This window comes from Pleurodeles waltl, chromosome 3_1 (genome assembly GCF_031143425.1).
Source record: "Pleurodeles waltl isolate 20211129_DDA chromosome 3_1, aPleWal1.hap1.20221129, whole genome shotgun sequence".
Taxonomy (NCBI): domain Eukaryota; kingdom Metazoa; phylum Chordata; class Amphibia; order Caudata; family Salamandridae; genus Pleurodeles; species Pleurodeles waltl.
The window spans coordinates 570,656,663-570,674,393 of NC_090440.1; the positions used below are offsets into that span (position 1 = coordinate 570,656,663).

Consider the following 17,731-nt stretch of genomic DNA (forward strand, 5'->3'; position numbering starts at 1 on the left):
CACTGCACTCTGGAAAACCTGACCCATAATGCTTTGCAAGCATTCTTTTTCACAATATGTTTGCCCATAACTCAGCCTGTGGTGGTCTTAGGACAATGGGACGACCACCAAAATGCTCAGCACGACATGTTCTTTATGTCTAGGTCATCTCCGGGTCCCCACACTAGGTTAGTGGGAACCCCAAATTAATAACTTCTCCGACCATTCAGTACTTTTCTTTTTTTTTTTTAAGCATTCTTATGGCTGGTACTTTTGTTTTCTAACTGAGAATAGCTTGTGTGTTGATGGCCTTGTTTGTAACATCATTGCTATGGCCTGCTACCCCTGAAAATATGTAATGCACTATGCTCTCTAGGGGCTACATATATGGTTACTTTGCATTATTGTCATTTTCTTTTTGCTTGAGTTATTGCCGTTTTTTTGTCTGGTTATGCCCTCTAATGGTTAACTATATAGTTACATGACCATGTTTCTTACAAATGTTATTTTCATTGCGTTGTCCTGTAGTGGCTGTTCTAATCATTACAATCATATCAACATATTCAAATATTTGCGTTGCAGAAACTTGCCCCATAATGTTTTGCAGGGCATTACCTTTACAAAACATTTTTGCTCATAACTCAGTCTGTGGTGGCTCAAAACATTGACCACATTGTGCTCTTTCTGTCTCCATCATCTCTGGGTCCCCACACTATGTTAGTGGAGACTCCAAAACCATACCTCCTCCCCCCATTCAATGTCTTTTAAGCTTTCTCATGGTTTGAACTTTTGTTTTGCAGTGAGGAAAAGTTTAGTTTTAACGGCCTTGTTTGTAATATAATTCCAGCAGGCCTGCTAGCCCTAAAAACGTCCTCTAAGAGCTAAGGGGCATATTTATACTCCGTTTGCACCGAATTTGCGTAGTTTTTTTAGACGCAAATTCGGCGCAAAACTAACGCCATATTTATACTTTGGCGTTAGACGCGTCTAGCGCCAAAGTATGAGGAATGAGCGTCATTTTTTTGCGTGAACGCCTTCCTTGCGTTAATGAGATGCAAGGTAGGCGTTCCCGTCTAGAAAAATGACTGCGACGCAAATGCGTCGTATTTATACTCCCGGGCAAAAATCACGCCCGGGAGTGGGCGGGGCAAAAAACCCCGCATTTGCGCCTCTTTTTAACGCCTGGGTCAGGGCAGGCGTTAAGGGACCTGTGGGCTCAAAATGAGCCCACAGCTGCCCTCCCATGCCCCCAGGGACCCCCCCTGCCACCCTTGCCCACCCCAGGAAGACACCCAAGGATGGAGGGACCCATTCCAGGGACATTCAGGTAAGTTCAGGTAAGTATATATATATTTTTTTATATATTCTTTTTTGGCATAGGGGGGCCTGATTTGTGCCCCCCTACATGCCACAATGCCCAATGACCATGCCCAGGGGACATAAGTCCCCTGGGCCTGGCCATTGGGCAAGGGGGCATGACTCCTGTCTTTACTAAGACAGGAGTCATGTAAATGGCGTCTGGGCGTCGTTAAAAATGGCGCAAATCGGGTTGAGGCGATTTTTTTGCCTCAACCTGACTTGCCCCATTATAAGACGCCCTAACGCCATTTTCCCCAACGCCGGCGCTGCCTGGTGTACGTGGTTTTTTTCCACGCACACCAGGCAGCGCCGGTCTGCTAGCGCCGGCTAACGCCATTCAATAAATACGGCGCCCGCATGGCGCTTCAGAATGGCGTTAGCTGGCTCTAAACTTTTTGACGCTAAACTGCGTTAGCGCTGTTTAGCGTCAAAATGTATAAATACGGGCCTAAGTATATGGTTACAGTGCATTACTTTTTCCTGTTTTTTTTTCATGAAGTTATGCCCTTTAGGGGTTTACAATACGGTTACATGAACATGTTTCTTACAAATTATATTTTTGTTATGGTGCCCTCTAAAGGCTGTTTTGAGAATCACAGTCTAATGCCAAAAGTTTATTTCCGATAAAGGTTTAAATGATAATTGTATATGTTTTACTAATCTCTCCTTATTACAATTGTGACCATAATCCAGACCAAATTAACATCCTTATTACACTATGACTGTTTGAACACTCTTCATATGCTTGGGTGACCCTTGTAGTTTATTTCTTCTCTGTGGCTGTCTTGTGTCTTTTTTGGGGAATTGTGTTAGCCAGCCAGCAACTCTGCTGATGGGGTGGCGAAAGTGGTATTCTATTTGATTTAGCATGTCAGATTTAAATTAGGATGCTAAATGGCAACACTTTCATTCTTTGCTGCAGATAGAGGAAGACGATAAATGGAAGTGCATTAGCTCTATGCAGGGCACTGAAATTGTATAGCAGGAAAAGACAAAATTAGGACGCAGGGGTGACCAATTTATGTGACAAAAAAAGTCCAGTTATGAATTTACAATGCCAATAGCTCTAACTCAAGCAAATGCGAGACCTATTGCATTGCAAATGCTTGTTAAATGATGATCTAAGTAAGCTCCTTCTGCCCGTTATGAACCTCACAAGCAATATCCCAAGGGAATACCATTACAAGTCATTCTAACATTCCAAGCATCTCTAGGGCTGAAATTACTGGTCCGGAAAGTCCGTATCTGATAATTCCCAAGACAACAGGTGCGAATGTTTGAGCAGATTTACAGGAGCTCCTTGCAGCCGCTCTGCTCGGCCTCTGCCCATGCTGCAATGCAACATGAGCAGAGCAGCAAATGCTCCACCTACACCTGCTCTTCCCTCCCCCATTGTTCCCACCCCACAAACTGTGGCACTAAAATCAACCTCCTCACATTATCGCCTCATCCCTCCTAACAATATGAGATGCCTGCACCTCCTTCAAAACCCTTTCCCCAGCATAAAAAGCCCCCTTCCATACTGTCTGTTTCTTTCTGTTGTCTCCCACGAGTGAACACAGCACACTCACTCGAGTGTGGTGCAGTGCTGGGATATCTCACCAAGGTCAAGGAGACTCTGCTTGGTTAGGGCCCTGGGTTAAAATGCCATTCTGCGGGCAGGAGCTGCAGAGGGAGAAATGATCTCCCAAGTGGTTTGGAGCAGCGCCTGCGCACTGGATCACTTCCTGGTTAGAAAGTGCTAGTGTTTCTTCGAACCAGCTGCACGTTGGTGATTTCCTGGTGGAGAGAGTGATACCTCTGCAGGGAAGAAATTCTGCGGGGCAGCTGGGGACAGCAGTTCTTTCCCAGGCTAGTAAGGCAGAATTCCTGGTAAAAAGGGCATTCTTCTTTCTGTAACAATGTGATGGGTTTGTGGACTGGTCCTCTTTCTGTTCTGTGGCTCTATTGGAGCTCTACAGTGCTTCTGTGTGGCTTTCCTTTTGGGCTTGGGTTATGTACAAGTCTTATTTTAAGGGCTGTTTTATTCTGTTTTTCAACATTGAGAGGAACCGGTGTGAGAAGCAAAGACATACTCCTTCTCACCCTTCTGAGGGAAAGGCGGAAGACTTATCTGTGCAGCTTGGCAGTTACCCTCCTGAGGCCCAGGAGAGATTGATGCCAATGTAAGTGCAAGCTATGATTGACGAGGCAGTGGCAAGGGCCTTAGCTGCCAAACCTTTTCTTACCAAAAAGAGAAAAGTTGTTGTCTGTACATTCTGATACAGATAGTGACTCTTTATTGGATGAGATTAGTACCTCTGAAGGCAAATGTATTTCCAGAGAAAAATTGGGAACTATCTACTTGCATATCCAGAACAATTTAAGATTAGATCATTCCCTGTTTGACCAGAATGTTGGAGCCAGGGGGTGGGGTTTTCTTACCCCAGTATGCCAAATGTGCTTCGGTGGCTCTTCCTTTTTACCCTAAGATCTAGGAGTCTATTTTAAGAGGTTGAAAGGAGCCACCCCTATTCCAGATTCCAAGATTTCTGCACAAGTTCTACACTTTGGAGGAAGTGGATGCTGTACTTCCTCAATCCATTAAAGTGGATTCTAGTTTGTCTCCTCTACTTGGCAGATTTTGATTAAACCCTTGATGACCGTTCGCCACCGGATCCGACAGACAAAAAGGTGAACACTGGCTTAAAGTGCTGTTTTGGGAGCGTTCAGATTTTGTCTAGTGGGCATTCTCCTGTGCTGCTCTAAGTACACAATCCTTGGTTAAGGATTTTGACTGCCTTGCAGAGGCTATGTAGGAGGGTATTGACATTTCAGAAATCCTGGTACAGATGGAGCAGCAGTGGAAAATCTTGACTGATATTTCCTCTGCCATCATCAAAGCCACCTCAGTTGCTTCCAGGTTGTGGCTTTGTCAGAATTTGTGCCTCCGGGAGTGGAAAGCTGAATTATCAGAGAAAGCATATTTTCTGAAACCTCCTTCTGAGGGAAAGAAGCTCTTCGGAGACCAGCTGGACGACATGATGATGAAATCTTTCAAGGACACGAAACATTACTGGTTATATAAATCATCTGCTGGGAAGGCTTTAGACCCTGGTCCAAAGATACCAGAAATGTTTCCAAAAAAGAGTCCAAGTACCAGATTTACTAGATTCTCATGCAGTGCAGCAGCCAAAAATGCTGCACTGTGCTGCGTGAGTAGGAGAGAGCAGGAAAGGGCCATGTTTACAGGGAAATGGCGCTCTCCTCTCCTCTCCCTAGCACTGGCACAAAAACTTGCTGCCGTGCACACACGCCTTTGAACAGGGGTGGTCAACACGTTCTGACAGTGGTGCGGCAGGCAAAAGACTGGGAGTGGGTGGAAGGAGGGGGTACATAAAACAAATAAAATAAAAATAACTTACCTTCTTACCTTACTTGACGTCCTCCTCACTCCAGTTTCTGTCTTCTGTCCATGCTCCAGCTTCCTTAACCAATGCTGGTGCTGCTGTCATGCTGTTAGCCAGCATGAGAGAAGTGCCAGGATTGGAGGGAGTGGCCTCTCTCGGCACTCCCTAGGGCACTGAGGCCTGTACTTTTTCCACTTTGTATGTGTGCTGTACAGTGCAGCACAAATGCAAAGTGGGAAAGGAAAGGAGAAATAAAAGCACTTCTCTGTGATAGCACTTAGTTGAAAAGGGAGCTATTTTTTTAAGCAAACCCCTGTATATGTTTTTTAAGTAAATAGGGCTTTGCGTCAAAAACCCTGGTTGGTTGCATAGGAATGCCCAATCATCACCTATGGAAAGCCTTTTAGGCACTAAATATTGCAACCAGCACTATGCACTGCTTGGATTTACTTTCAAGTGATTTCCCAGTGCAAAACAAGTTTTGCACTGGAAGGTAAATCAGTAAAAATAATATTGCAAAACCACAAAATAAAATGATGGACGGAGTGTTGAAACTTTTCAAACATTCACCCCCAGTCACAGATCTGGGTTAAATCCATTGTTATTTTGCTTGCCACGTCACTCCAATTTGGACCCAGCCATATGCAAATTAGTCTTGACCCTGCTCCCCATGGGAACATCCAGCCTGAACTGCTGAGACAGGGACCCCCTGGACCAGAAACCCCTCACCCGGGCTGATGAGGGGTATCCCCCCTCATTAGCCAGGCTACCTTGAATCCAGTGGTGCAGCGAGCAAAGGACCCAGGACAGGGCATTCCCTTGCCACTTAGGCCCTCCATGCGAGTCTGGTGGTCTTAAGACCACCAGACTCATGGTGGTGGTTGGACCGCTGCGATCATGGCAGTCTGACTGCCAAATTACAACCGTGGCAGAGCCGCCACAATCCAACCGCCAACACTGCCAACACCACCAGGTTGCCGCCAGTCAACAGTTTGCCAGTCTTGTCGGTTGTAATCCAACAAGGTGGCACTGCATGCAGCGCTGCCCATGGGATTATGACTCCCCAATCCTCCATGCCTTTTCATGGCGGTCCAACCGCCATGGAAAGGCTGGCGGAATTGGGGTGTCGAGGGCCCCCTGGGGGCTCCTGCACTGCCCATGCACTTATCATGGGCAGTGCAGGGGCCTCCATGGACAGTCCTGTCACGCTTGCCAGTGCCCTAATTATGGGCAGTAGAAAGCATGGCGGGTGCTGCTGCACCAGCAGCACTGCCACATTGCTGCCGGCTCAATTGTGAGCCAGCGTCATGTTTCCCCCGCCGGCCCAGCAGGAAATTTGTAATAGGGCCGACAGTGTTCTGGTTGCACTGGCGGTCAGATGGTGGTACGATTTTGGCGGGTGGCCTGCGCCACCCGCCAAACTCGTAAGGAAGGCCTTACTGTGCACATAGCAAAACCACAAAATAAAATGAGGGCTGAGTGTTGAAAGGTTTCATACACTCACCCCCAGTCACAGATCTAAGTTAAATCCATTGCTATTTTGCTCACCACGTCACCCCAGTTTGTACCCAGCCATATGCAAATCACTCTTGACCCTGCTCCCCAAGGGAACAGTCCAGCCTGAACTGCCATGCCATGTCCTACTTGGACCAGGGACTGGTTTCAGCGTACCACCCCTCATCAGCCAGGCTAGCTTGAATCCAGGGGTGCAGCGAGCATGGGGACCACTTCTGGGCATACCCTAGCCCCCTGTGTGTTGCTAAATAAAATATTTCACCAATTTGCATCACTTATGTGTTGCAGACACAGTGCAAAATCTTAGTAAGTATACCCCCAAGTCTTTTTCTGCTAAACTTTGGAAATGCCAACCCTGTAAACCAGGGAGGCTGCAGGATTACTTTAATAAGGCAGACCCATCGACACAGCACTCCTGACTATGCCAGTCTTCCATCATTGGATGTGGTGGTAGGAAGGCTCAAGGACTTTCTCCCTCAGTGCAAGATCTCTAGCATAGATCATTGGGTTCTGAACAACATTCAGAACGGGTACTTTTAAGATTTCGACTCTTTGCTTCCAGACTCGGTCTTCATCCCTACTCCCAACCCCAGAGATCCTATCCAGAGGATGGCCTTGAGGGATGGAATTTCAGCTTTGCTGCTCAAAAATAGAATACTACCTGTTTGCCAGGACACACAAGGTCAGGAGATATGTTCCACCCTCTTTTTGTTCCAGAGTCTCAGGGGGGTGTTTTTCTTGTACTCGATTTATAGAGGCTCAACCAATGGATCAGGATTGTTCATTTTTGCATGGCAACACTGCAGGTCATAATTCCTCTGATTTCTGCTCAGAACTTCCTGGTCACAATCGATTTGCAGGATGCTTACTTGTAGATGCCTATTCATCAAGCACATCAAATGTTTCTGCATTTTGAGGTGGGAGAATCCCACTTCCAAGTCCTCCCATTGGGTTGAAATCAGCCCCAAAGGTTTTCATCAAAGTTCTGGCCCATGTGATGGCTCTGGTTCACCAGAAGGGGTTTTACGTCTAGCTTTATTGGACGATTGTATGGTGTTCACCAGTTCTGCCCTTCAAACAACAGAGCAAGTGAAGCAAGAAGTTCATATGCTGATGTCTTATGGGTTCCTGATCAATTTCCAGAAGTCTCTGCTCCCAGAACAGGATTGGGTGCTTATCAGATCTAGATTTCATCCAGATGGGGAGCTGGTTACTCTCCCAGACAGCAGGGTTCACCAAGTTCAGTCCCATATTGTAGATCTCCTGAAAGATCCTTTTCCCAGGGTGTTGTATTGGACGAAAGTTAAGGGGGATATGGTGTCAACTGTATTTTTGGTTTCCTGGGTTTGCTACCACTTGAACAAGATTGATCACTTTATGCTTCAATTCTGGGATTCGGCCTCACAGGATATGTCCCTCCATCTCCCATTGTGAGAGGAAATAAAGCAGGAGCTGGCCTGGTGGGTGTATCCTTTGCACCTCCTAAAGGGGATGCCCTTATGTCCTCTTCCTTTGTCTGTGATTACTACGGATGCAAGCAAAAAGGGTTGGGGAGTCTGGATGTCTTTGCAAAGGGTCCAGGGTCTGTGGACACTCTCTCAGAGCATCAGCTCAGCCAACTGGAGGGAGCACGAGGCAATCCATTTGGCTCTCCTGTTTTTTTCCCCTTGGATTCAGCAACACACTGTTGTGATCAGGACAGACAATACCATGGCAAAAGCCAACCTCAACCGACAGGGATGGATGAAGGCCTTATCTCTGTCCCTCATTTCAGATCACATCTCTTTGAGCCAGACTCATCTCCTGTCTCTGATGGCGATTTATATTCAACGTCTTCTGAACACCCTTGCAGACTTGTTGAGCAAAGTGATTCCTTCCTCACAAGACTTCTGTCTTTCCCCCTGTTTGTTCTTTCTGATCTGGCAGAAGTGGGGGTGTCCAGTGGTAGATCTGATTACATCCTCCCGCAACACCCTGCTTCCCAAGTTTTGCTCCAGTATGAGCGAGTCTGCAGCTTTGGGTATAGATGCTCTTTCTTGTTCTTGGCCACAGGGTATTCTGTTTGATTTCCCTCCTTTCCCTTTCATTCAGAGGTTTCTGATCAGGGAGAGGAGGGAGAAGGCTCAAGTGATACTGGTTGCTCCATCATGGGCCTGCTCCTCCTGGTTTCCTCTTCTAGTGTGGATGAATAGAGCAAAAGTGGTTGCTGCCTACCAATTCCTCTCCTCTGAGCTTCCCGGTTCTTTGGGAGGAGTCTTTGGTTTATCTCAAATTGATGGAATGGAAACTGAATAGGCTGGGATAATATCTCAACGTTGCTCTTCTATTCAGGCCATCAGGAGACCATCCACTAGGGCTTCCTATGCTTGGCACTGGGTTTCCTTTCGGAAGTGGTGTGGAAAGCAGCATATTTTACCCGTTTCTGCTTCTCTTCCTCAGGTTCTTAAATTTTTGCAGGATGAGTTCTCTTTGGGGCTCTGTCATTCAACTTTACGGCACAATGGGCAGCAATTAAGGCTTTCTGGGCTCCTCGGGTTAATTAAAGATCCACTGGGTCTGGTCCAAAAATTGATTAAGAGATTCTATAATATTCGTCCTAAGGATTCTCTCATTTGTCCTTGGGATCTGCCTCTGATGTTGCAGGCCTTGTGTTATTCCCTTTTGAGCCCTTCCATTTCATACAAAATTCTTACTTTGAAAGAGTTTTTTCATGTGTCAAGTTACTTCAGCCAGGAGATTGGATGAACAGAGTGCTGTTTTCTGTAAGGCCCCTCTCTTAAGAATATTTGAAGATAGGGTGTTTTTTAGGTCAGGGCTAGGGTTTGTTCCCAAAGTCATTTCTTCCTTTAATTTACAGCAGGAACGTATTTTAGCCGTTTTCTGTCCAGTGCCTCAGTCTCCTGGCGAGGTTGGTCTTTATTCTCTGAATGTCTAAAGAGCTATTTTAGTTTATCTTGAGCGATTGGAGGAGATTCGCCAGGAAGAATTGCAAACCGGCCATGTAAACTCTGAGCTGGTGGGGTTATGCTTCGGTTTCTTTGGCTTATTCTCAGTTTTGCTTTCATTCTCCTTTGGGGATACAGGGCAGGTCAACTTAACGTTTGTCCAATTCTCTGGCTGAGTACCAGGGGGCTTCCTTGGCTGAGGTTTGTAGGGTGGTCACCTGCGCAGTCCCATCTACCTTTATCAAGCACTACAGAGTTGCTCAGGGTCCTGCAGTGGAGGATCTTTCTAGGTCTAAGGTTTTTTCTGTGGTGAAGTAACCGTGGTCTTCCTGAGGATAATAAAGTTTGGTGTTCTTCATTTACTCAGTTGTCCTGGATTTCTTTTGCTTCGGTAAATCTCACATTATTAGGAATTAAAGCTAGAGGGACAAGAGGTTAATGCTTTGATTACTTACCAGCAATTGCATTACTCTGAGTTCTTCTCTTGCTTTCATTCCTAACTCTCTTCCTCTTGACCCTGTGTGACGAATCCAACTGTTTGTTCGATGCTTGTTGATAAAACAAGCAGTATGGAGGGGGTAGGTGCTTTTTATGCTGGGGAAAGAGTGTTGAGGGAGGTGGGGGTGGGGAAACTCACGTTGTTAGTAACCAAAGAGAGAGAAGGACTGAGAGTAATGCAAATACCGGTAAGTGATCAAAGCAGTTACCATCTGCTTCAAATAGTGGTTAGTGTGTGGACTTCGACCTGTTATTTGCCCCGGTAAAGGGGAGCACATGCAGATTTGCATGCTATGCTTCAATCCAGAGGAAATAACTTGCAATCCCCAGGTTAAGTTGTGGGAATACCCATTTCCACACTAGAGGGCAATTCCAGCCCTCTAGTGTGCAGACTCAAATCTGTGGGCCTCGCAATGACGGCCTTAGTGTCATAATAAAGTAAACCCTATAATGTACCTGATTGAGGAATAACAATGGGCTTACTGACTGTGGTTTATCAAGTTTAATCTATCGAGCTTTATACATACTAAGCTGTTTTCTAGTTTAAAGGCCTCTTGTGTAGTCAAGTTCTTACTTGTAGCTGTTTTGCAACCTTTCTTTTGTTGCCACATTTGGCCTGATGTAGGATCACCATGCTCCTACCCAAGATTGCAGCGTCAATTTTTGCCTATGGCCCTGATTTCTTCTTCCATGTTCTCGCCTTCTTTATTTCATCTCTAGATCGCAGATTCGAGAACTGATTGTCAGTTTGGCTGTTTGCCTAATAGACCCACACTGCACCTTAAGTGTTAGGTTCAGTGCTGTAGGTAGAAGTTTTCTACTTCTCAAAGAGTGAGGGCCCTTCCAACACTAGCCTAACCCCACCCCCTATTTTTCCTAAGCCCTGATGTTCAAAACACTCAGGTGGTGCTGCCCTCAACCACATCTATTATATGCTTTTTCCTAGTTCCTTCAGCTTCTGATGTAATCCCAGCAGAATATTTTGAAAGCTACTTAAGCTCCTATCTGGGCTGCTAATGCCCCTTTTTGGGCTATTTGATACTAGTTCGCTCAGTAAATGCAACCTTTCTGAAAAGGAATGTCTTGCACATACCTCACCTTTGACAAAGGTCACAAGGTATCTTGAAAGCCCTTCCCCACATTATTGCCCATCCTCTTACTACATTTTCATTCTAAAGCCTATGGAGCATTTTCCTTTGCCTACTTTCACAATCCTCCCTAAACCCTCCAAGGGGAGCATGCCCCACTCCTCTTTTATGGTGCACTCTGCTTTAAAACACGTATGCCTGCCCTCATTAATGTCGTTCCCTTCTGCCTCCCTCTTTCTTTTGAAAATAATTATCCAAACTACTAACTAGTCACAGGAATGGGCCATATTGTGTTACCTGTTCTAAGTAGGCACTCCAGAGAGTCCACACAGACAAAGACAATACCTCCTTAGGCTTTGTTGCATTCATTTTCTCTGAACCAACACATCTTGTACAATGTGACATCTATGTTAGCGATATCTTTAAATCTTTCTGTGTTATGATGTGACAACCTATTGGTTCCTCAGCTGTGCATTGTTTCTACTTTGTAGCTGCTATGATTTTCTGTTTTCACCAATGTAGAGTGGCCTGACAATCTCTTTATTCTACAGAAAACAATAAGGAAAACACATAAAATAATCAAGTGGGGGGGGGGTGTGGCCAAGTGAGCCATCATGGTGGCCGCATTTTGAAGGAACGCTTCTCGGATCTGACAAGTGATCCTGCCTGACAGCAGAATGTCCCCGCTGGGCCAAACTGACAGGAGAGGCACCCAGTGGTGGGGGGAATGCGCCATGGCCACCAGAGTGAGGAGGGTCGACTGCAGGGGAGCTGCGGGTGAGGCGCACGCTGTGCCGCCCTGACTCGGCCTCAGTCTGATGGACCAGGAGCAACTGTGACCTAGAGGAGGGCGCGGCTTGGCGGCGTGCTGGCCGCCTTCCTAGTGAAGAAGGTGGTGGTGTTAGGGCCCGGCCCGCGGCTGTGAGTGGCCCCCTGGCTGTAGTTGAAGAGCCGAGGCCTTGCAGGAGCGGCTGGGGGCTGGAGGAGGGTGCAGCTCTGTGGCAGTCCGGCCACCTGGCTTGTGAGGAAGGCGGTGGCATTGGTCCCAGGCGCACAGCTGTGAGCGGCATCCGGCAGTAGTTGATGGGCCAGGGCGGAGCGGCAGAGCACACCATACGAACGCTTTGGTGATTGGAGGCAGCCTGCAGAGGCAAGGAGAGTCGAGGCCTGAGGACCGCAATGTGGTAAGGCCCTTGGCCCTGGACTGCAGGTTGGTGCTGGCCTGGTGGGGGGAGTGGGGGAGGAGATCAGATGCTGATGAGTGCAAGGTGGTGAGAGGCATCGCACTTGGGGTCCTGGGGGGCCGCCTGGGGGCTCACAGGCTCCCTGATCCCCCTTCTCCCCCCTGTTGAAGGAAACGTGCGGAGTTGCACCATGGACTTTGCACGCTGGGGGCCGCCTGCTTTGTCTACAACACCACGGCTGCAGCTTGAGGGACAATGAAGGACCTCGAGCCGCTGGCTCATGCCAGGACAGGTGACTCCTGATTCTCTGGAATAACAGTAGGGCCGGCTTGCTTCTTTGAGTCCTGCTAGTGACAATTCCTAATAAACTGCACCTTGGTTCTGAGGGAGCATTCGTGGCTCCCCTGGACATACCATGGATGGGAAATAACAAGGCTAAGTACATATCCGGAGGCCTGACAGAAAGCTAGATATTAATTAGTGTCAAGAACCTTTTTGTGCCTTCCACGCAGTTCCCCAGAAATCTATTCCTCTAAAGTCAAGTGGGCGGAAGACGGTGCACCCTGTGAGGGGCTGTGAGGGAGGCGTAGTGCTGGGGGGGGTCATGCTTCTGCCCTGGTGAGTGGCGAGTAGTGGGCCAGGCGACAGTGGGGTTATCGGGCCCTTGGAGTGCCTGCCTCTACAACTTGACAGTGTGGTGGAACCAGGGCATTCTCCCCCCGGGGTGCACCCGCCCAGCTGAGCTTCCCCCAGGATATGGGGTGTGACAGACCCCCTCATACTAAGGCAGCACAAATGAAAATAGACCAGTTCACCGTGCTAAGGGCGACGGGTGCAGGCCTACCGCCTGGTCCGGCGCATGAGGTGGCGGGGATGTCCCCCCCCACCGGATATGGCGATGGTTCTGAAGGCAATCCAAGACTCAAGGGAGGCGGTAGAGCCCAAGGTGGATGGTGTCTGTTTAGACCTCTCTCTGGTGCGTCAGGACCTTAGGCGAGTGGCCGAGAGCGATAGACTGACGGAGACCGAGACTAGAATCTCTACAACCGAGGTTGCAGTGACAACCCTCTAGACACGAGTCTCCCAGCTTACCTCAAAGGTGTCAGGCGTGGATGAAAGGGCAAAGGATGCCAAGAACCGTTCTCTCAGAAATAATCTTCACCTGATGGGTTTGCCGGAGGAAATAGCAGGGGGAGGCATTGAGGAACTCATGGAGATCTGGCTCCGCTCTTGGTTTCCTGAAGATAAGTTGTCATGCTGCTTTGTGATGGAGTGAACGCATTGAGTGCTGGCGAAAAGGCCCACGCCCGGGGCTCCTCCCTGGCCTGTGGTGATCCGACTCCTCAGCTATAGGGCCCGAGACACTATTCTATGTGAGGCCCGCTCCCAAGCAGAGGTACGTTACTTAAACGCAAAAATCCTGATCTTCCTGCTGTTCAACGTCGACGCTCATATGAGGAAGTTAAACAAAACTGAGTGTGTTGAATGTGTGTTACATGGTCCTTTTCCCTGCCAAGCTAAAGGTAATCTATAGCGCATCTATCCTTTTCTTTGAAACACCGCAGCAGGCATTGGAATGGGCAGCGGAACAATGGGAATTGCATCCTCAGAGTGGATCAGCAGTGGTCCCCATGGATGGACCCAGGGCTCGGCTGCTGCACCCTCAAGGAGGCCCCTGAGTGCTGCCAGGGATCCAGGAGAAGGCTCCCCTCGCATGGAGGCAGAGGAGCGGCCTCGGCGAGCCCAGCTCTGGGAGTCGAGCAGTCACAGGTGGAGATCCAGGAATCCTCCTTGTCTGATACACCGGCCATCTTTCACTCCGGCGGGGGTCCCCCCTGATCGTGGCCCCAGAACGACCAGGATCCAAGAAACTAGTGCTGTATCTATAATGTGCGCTGATATGTGACTGATTGTGATTTGTGTTGTTGTGGGTCACTCTAATCATGGAAAGGTCCGGGGAGAGGAGGTATAGACATTCTAGGGTGTGGACTGGAGGTGCTTGTTAGTCACCCCCTCCCCATTCATTCATCTGTCAAATCAAATGTAGCTGGTAGGTGGAACATCCGTAAATGTGCGGGAGATATCCAACTTCAGGTTGCTGAGCACCTCCAGGAGTTAACAACGTTCTTTAATGGTTATAAGGGTGACAGATGCTTTTAGGGAGAAAGTGTGGATAAAAGGGGGGTTGGGGGAGAGGGGTATCAAATGGACTGCAGTCCTCCATTACATAAAGAGGCATTCCATGGGGTTGGTCCTCCTGCAGGAGGCACATTTAATGGGGACCCAGTGCTCTTTTCTAGGGCGCTTTGGATATTTCAGGGTGTATCACTCAGGCTTTACGCGGGGGTCTAGGGGAGTAGCCCTACTGCTGCACAACTCACTTCCTCTGAAAGTGACAAAGGTTCATGAGGACCCCTTGGAGAGGTATATTGGTGTAGAGGGTCACATAGAGGCCAAGCAATATAATCTTGTGACCTGCCATATTCCCCCACAACTTTTGCAGCCCACATGTGAGGCACTTGGATCGCTCTTGGCATCGCTCCCCGCCGGATTCACTCTGGTGGGGGTAGACTTCAACGCAGTGCCTGACCCAACTGGGAATGTCTCTGCCGGGCCCGGTCCCAGCCGATGCCTCTGGTCTGCGTGCTTCAAAACCTGGGCAGACTCATGGGGTCTCTGTGATGTGAGGCGGGTCGGGCACCCGGAGGAACATGCCTACACCCACCGATCTGCTGCTCATCATACTGAGGCCCCAATAGACCTCATATGGGTGCCGGCAACGGATGTGATGAATCTGAGATCTGTTTGGATCCTTCCGAGGGGCATATCGGACCATGCGCCGATTTTGGCAGATTGGGGTGGGGTGCACCAGGCACAGCGGCCAACCTGGAGACTTAATGCATGGTACTTGAAGTCCCCTGAATGTGCCAGTTTTGTAGAAGGGGAACTCAAGGCTTTCTTCCACTGCAATGAGGGCTCAGTATACTCAAGGGCGATGCTCTGGGAGGCATGCAAACTAACAATGCGGGGAATACTCAAAAGCTACATTCACAGACAGGAGCGGCAATAGAGGGAGCAATATATACAGCTCAAGAACAGGATACTAGAATTGGAGGGGTAGGCCCAACAATTAGACACACAGGTGATACACCGTCAGCTGGGGCTGGCGGGGACTGAACTACGCCAAATATCTCTTGAGGAGGCAAAACACTGCGGGCAGGCGTCTACCATTAGAGTTTATGGGGCAGGCGATAAACCAGGCAAATTGCTCTTTTGGATGGCAACACGCAAGGCAGTGGCCAGAGTCGTGCCATCCATACATGATCAGGACGGGAACAACCAAGTGGAGTTGTCGGCGATAGCTTAAACCTTTGCGACATTCTACCAAGATCTCTATACTAGAGATCCCTTAATGCGTTTAACAGAGGAGGACTCTATAGTTTAGGACCTTCCGGTACCAACTATCCAACCCTCTCTTGCCCAAGACTTAGATCAATCACTGACAAAAGAAGAAGTTGAGACTGCTATATCTGAGCTTATTGGGGGGGAAACTGCAGGACCTGACGGGTACCCAACAGAGTACTACAAAAGGTTCTGCTCATTGCTGGCGCCTCATCTCCTAAACCTTTATGAAGAGCCACAGTCGAAGGGGGCATTTCCTCCTGAATTAGATTGTGCCGCGATTGTGGTCCTGCTGAAGGAGAGGCTCTCCCAGGACCAATGTGCATTGTATCAGCCAGTCTCTATAATTAATGCTGATGTAAAGATGTATGCCACAATACTGGCAGCACGTCTTACCCACACACTGTCCCACCTCATCCACCCAGATCAATGTGGCATCATGCCAGTTAGAAGTACGAGGCACTGCATCCATCGAGCTCAGGTGGTCCTCTCCCAAGGCCCACAGCCAAGTGATAAACTGGCTCTGCTACTCATTGATTTTTGTAAGGCATTCAATACGATCTCATGGGAATATATGGAGGTAGTCCGACTGCATATGGGGCTGGTAAAGAGATTCCGTCAAATGATCCGCATCCTCTGTCAACAGCCCACAGCTCAAGGCCGGGTGAACGGAGTGCTCTCCCCTCCATTTACCATCCGGCGGGGAACACATCAGGGTTGTCCCTTAGCCCCGTTGCTCTGGCTATTGAGCCCCTGGAAAGCTTACTGTGTAGCAATCCTCTGATGTGGGGCTGGATATGGGGGATTGGAGTGGAGGACAGGGTGGCGTTATACGCAGACGATGTCCTGGTGTTCCTGGGGGATCAGCCTAAGTCTGGCCTCAGGTGCTTGGAATTGCTGGAAAAGTTTGAGGAGATATCCGGGCTTCTTGTTAACACCAGTAAATCAACACTGGTGGTGGTGAAGGGGGATGCGGAGGGACGACTGTGGTACCCCAAATTCTCAGTGCGTAGGAATGCTTTTAGATACCTGGTGATCTACATCACCCTTCTACCTGAGTTGGCTTGGGTACTCAACTTTCTGGGCCTGTCCTCAAACTTGGAGGGTGTCCTATACTGGAAGGAATTACCCTTAAACCCAATGGAGGTTATTGCCCTCCTTAAAATAATGTGACTCCCCCGCTACCTGTATGCCTTGACGAATTATCCCTAATGCGACATGCCCTGGGGGCCCTCATTCCCTCAGATACTCACTTCCCGGAATATTGCCCGCTACAGGCCAAGCTACTAACCAGGAAACTGGGGAAGAAAACAGTATCCCAAATGTATAGGTCACTACTCACGAATGCCCCAGATGACTTCAACCACCTGTGACAGAAATGGACACAGTGGGTGGGGGAACTAGATGACGACGACTGGCGGAAGGCATCCCTGGCTCCCAGGGAACTAGCTGTCTCAGCCAGGCTGCGTGAGATACAATTTAATTGCTTCAATGCCACTTACATAACCCCAGCAAGACTACTAAGAATGTCCCCTAGGACTCTTTCAACCTGTGCCAGGTGTGGCCTTCCCGGAGGAGACTTTTTGCACGTGATCTGGAGCTCTCCTTAGCTAAGGCCCTTTTGGGAGGGGGTTGGTAAAGGAATATCAGAGGTACTGGAGGCCTTACAGACTTGAGTCCTAGGTCATCAGTGTTGGGACTACTAGAAGAAATGGAAGGCCCTCGAGCAGAAAGGAGATTTATAGGGATGGCATGCATACCTCGTAACTAAAAGGGACATAGCCCGTATGTGAAAGCAACCCAGAAGTCCATTGTTAATGAGATGGAGGGCGGGGGTGGATTGGTGCACACACCAAGAAAAGCTGATTTATGCTACCCAAAGGTGCCTGCAAAAACATGACAAAATATAGGATAAACGGTGGACCTACCATGGAGTATTCTTGTAATGTTAATGTCAATGCTGGTTGACCTGTAACGCAATGGGAGATTCGCTATGTAACTTTAATGTTGCTAACGTTGGAGCATGATGTGTGTACACTGTATCCAAAACTCAATACAAATTTGGTTATAAAAAAAAAAGAAAATCAAGTAGGAATGCTTTCTATTGATGGCAATATATGTGAATATTGGTATCAGCAAGAATCAAGAAGGGTAGGGCATACAGTGTTGACAGTGAGATGTAGAGTGCTATGAGCATTGCAGGCAAGGCGTCACATGGTGGGAAGGCTAGATATCATCAGTGACTGATAGAGACAGTGTGGTTTAAGAGACACAGCAAGGTGCGATCAATAAGCGTAGAGTCCTCCCCCACTTCTTCTCAAGACTTCTCAGCCTGTCCTCTTGAACAACAATCAGTTTATGGAGGTGAGGAA

The 17,731-nt window shown here is 48.4% G+C and overlaps 1 protein-coding gene across 1 annotated transcript in view; it reads left to right on the forward strand.

Annotated features, from left to right (window-relative positions):
• CEMIP (cell migration inducing hyaluronidase 1) overlaps positions 1 to 17,731 on the forward strand; it is an 899,136-nt gene that overhangs the window by 800,041 nt on the left and 81,364 nt on the right. The window lies entirely within an intron of this gene.